Source organism: Lepisosteus platostomus, chromosome 3 (assembly GCF_059453375.1).
Source record: "Lepisosteus platostomus isolate fLepPlt1 chromosome 3, fLepPlt1.hap1, whole genome shotgun sequence".
Classification (NCBI taxonomy): domain Eukaryota; kingdom Metazoa; phylum Chordata; class Actinopteri; order Semionotiformes; family Lepisosteidae; genus Lepisosteus; species Lepisosteus platostomus.
The window spans coordinates 17,191,529-17,195,151 of NC_142613.1; positions in this window are offsets into that span (position 1 = coordinate 17,191,529).

Sequence of the window (3,623 nt, forward strand, 5' to 3'; positions counted from 1 at the left end):
GAAAGGCTAATTGCTTTTTTTTTTCCCTTGAAAACCATCTTCTGGTATCATGTAATGTGTAACACAGAGCATTTTCTTTTTAGACTGGAATTTCATGTTTTATTTCCTAAAAAGATCAATAGGAGCTTAAAAATATCCAATGTGTTTGTACAGATTTTAAAACTCACTCAACCCTCACAAAAACATTTAGCCAAGGCCTGCCAACGACATAGCCCTAGGCCACTGTGCTTCTTCTGCCAAATCTGACATGTGGGACAATGAAATGAGAATGGAATGCCTCCCCAACAGCCCTAGGAGTTTCAGAAAAACTAGAACACGAACCATGGCATAAGATGCAAAAGGAGCCTTGATGTAACAGCCTTTTGCTGAATCATTTATGAGACTAATTTATCTGTTTCAGTAAACAGTCTTGACCAAGCAAAGTACCTTTGTTTTGTTTTCAATATTTAGGTTCTCCAATGAAACAAGTAAAACTTTGGAAATAATGTTAAATATAATTTGAGTTAAACAACATTTATGAATCGGGTCTACTATCAAATTGATTTGCATGTTTAAGTCATAGATCTTGACTGAAATTTTTGAAAATATGAAATGAATATGCATGGTGGCACTCTTATCTCTCTCTCTCTGTCACATTCAAGATATTTAAATACTTCCAACAAAGCTGGAGGACAGACAAGTCCAAGGTTAAAGGGGTGGCAGTGGCAAACAAGTTGAGGGTGGTCTTGTCTTTAGCCAAAAAACAGTGATCTGAAGGTAATGAAGAAAGATGTAAGATGTGAAAAAGGGGTTCACTGACTTCTTGTGGTATAAGACATTCCATGCTTAGGCACCTTTGAGATATGGTAAGGATGGGAGTTGATATGAAATTCCAAGTGCAAGATAGAAACTCCCTAACTAAGGAAAGATAAAACCGACCATTAAAAGTAATCAAGGTCTTCATTCTATTAAGGTTTTTCTGCACAACTCAAAGTACAAATCAGATCATTTGTAATGCCACTTGAATTTAATTAATTGAATGTGCTGTAAAGACTGCAACTTTATATCTACACCCCTTGTTCACAATACTGCACAAGCACCTCTCTGTGCACTTTTGAAATGGCCTGCAGGAAGTAAAAATTACTGTTAATACAAGTCTTGCATCTTGAAATGGGTTTGTCTGTAATTGTTTGAGTAAGATCAAGTACAACATAACACTACAGTTGTACTGTCTGCAAAGACATGTAGAACATCATTAAAGCCAGTCCTTATGTGGTCAGTATACAAGTACTGTATATAGTAGTATACAGTGGATGTTGAACTAAGCTTCCCGTATTATGGGAGTATGGTCATTACATCAATGAACCTAGCATCAGAATTTCATCAGTACTAAAAATTATGAAGTGTGTATTTTTTTTTCTGAAAGTTATGGATTGACCTGTTTTCCTGTACATAAAGATTCAGTAGACAATGTAGACTTGGAAATAATGCCATGATAATTGCTTGTAATAAGGACAAGAATGGGATGTTCTCAGTTTACTGTTTCCTTCATTAAATAAGACTAGAAATGAGGTACATTATAACCTCTAAAATTACACAATCTAAATCTTTTATCTAACAAGAATATGGCTTAGATATTTCCCAACAGCGATGTAACAAAATAACTCAATGTTTTATGTCTGTAGCCTATAGTGTTAAATGAACATTACAAATTTACTTAAATTCCATAGTCAAACTGCACCTGTTATGAAGTGCTGTCTTATTAAACAGCTGAGCAGAATGGGGGAAAACTATTTAAATAAAACAAAACAAATTCATTTAATTGGATCAGTTATTAATGAGAGATCTACTGCAACTAAATTTAAGTTATAAACTTTTGAATTTGATACATTTTAAAGTTTTTATTTATTTTTTGAAACAATAGAGCAGTGCTATTTATTTACATATTTTGTTGTTTTCATTATATTTCTGCATTATATTCTTAAATAAAACAATGTGCTGGAGAAGCTGCTGAGAACTTAGTCCTTACTGATTACAGTACTGGTTATATAATTATACTGTATATAACATTATCTTTCACATTCCTAAATACACATACACTTCCTCTTACATTTGGTACTGTTGACCATGTAGGTTTTAATAGTTTAGCTGCGTTCACCTACAGTACCTGCAAATGTGCTTTCTTTTTAATTCAACTTGTGTACCAACACCATCACTATATAAGAATTTTATTTGTGAAGTGGAGAAATAAAAATGTAATGTTTCACTATTACACAGCTAGTCTGGTGTGGAACATATCAGCTCTAGTAGAAAATACTATAAATCTGTTCTATTTTGATTATCAAAAAGCTTTGATTTACACGAGACTCTATGATCTATGCTTTTCAATTTTAATTTCACACAGTTCACACTTTTCAGAGTGTGGCAGAGTTTTTTGGACACAGAGATTTAGTGACTATACTGTATGTCTACCACTTGAGGCTGATAATGCAGGCCTAAGATTTCAACCAATTATGAATAGCCTTATCTGTGGATACTAGTTGCACTAAATGTTGAAATTCTAATAAGATTAATGAGTCTTTTTTGTCTTTGTAGAATTGTTTTGATTTATTCACTTGGGAGGCAGTAGACCAGAGAGGAAACAAGGGATTTGTAAGTTAATTGCTTTAGAAAGCTTTGATACTGGTTAAGAAAGGTTAGCTGTACCCGGAAAGTTTCTCATGTTTACTAAGGGCTCAAGTGAGCTAGGGTTTGTTGTGCTTTATTTTGTGTTTGTATCTTAAATAAAGCCAGGAAACATCCTGTACTTTGAGTTCCATCAGGGTGTACAGGTTTATATATGAGGGTCCTTAGACCAAGGCTATCATACTTCACGTTGTCTTCTCCAAGATGAAGATCTGGATCAAGTTCTAACTTACTCCCACCTATGCCTTTCAGATTATGACCCCATTTTTTGTATGATATTGTTTACTAGATGCTGTTTTCTTCTGCTTATTGATAACCCAATGTGAAGTCCATCAACTGTCATAAAGTTGTTTATTCCACTCTTTTCCAGATCCATAAACATGCAAATGTATTTATTTTTCAAGAAGCTACAGAATCAAGTTTATTGGTTTTGCATTTACAACACTTTCATTTTATGTCATGAATTTGGTATGAGTGTGCATAAAAACAGACAGCCACACACAGGCCTGTTAATGCCCTAACCTAGAGAGATCCACCGAACTCAGCTTCACAAAGACCCCAAAAAGCAGCATGTTGTAATAGCTTTATTACCTGACCAAGGCACTTAGTTATCAACAAGTTAATTGAAGATTGGTGTGGCTGATGAGGAGAAGCTGTTTATCCAGTCTCAGAACCTGCGCATGCAATATTGACTAGCTGTGTGTGACAAATGCAATTTCTTATTCTTATCAGTCCATGCTAGGAAGGAGATGTGGGCAAAGAGGGGTTTTCCAATTGCCTTGAAATTAGTGTGAAAGTTTCTAGCTGACTGAGGCACCATTTATCCAATGAAGGCTGAGCGATTGGAGGCTGAGTTCTAGTGGCAGGGAGGATAAGGCTTTAATTTTGTGACCCATTATTGCCGATTGCTCTTTCAGGAATAGAGCAGCAAAGGTGGTCAAAAGTGAGAAAGAAATAGC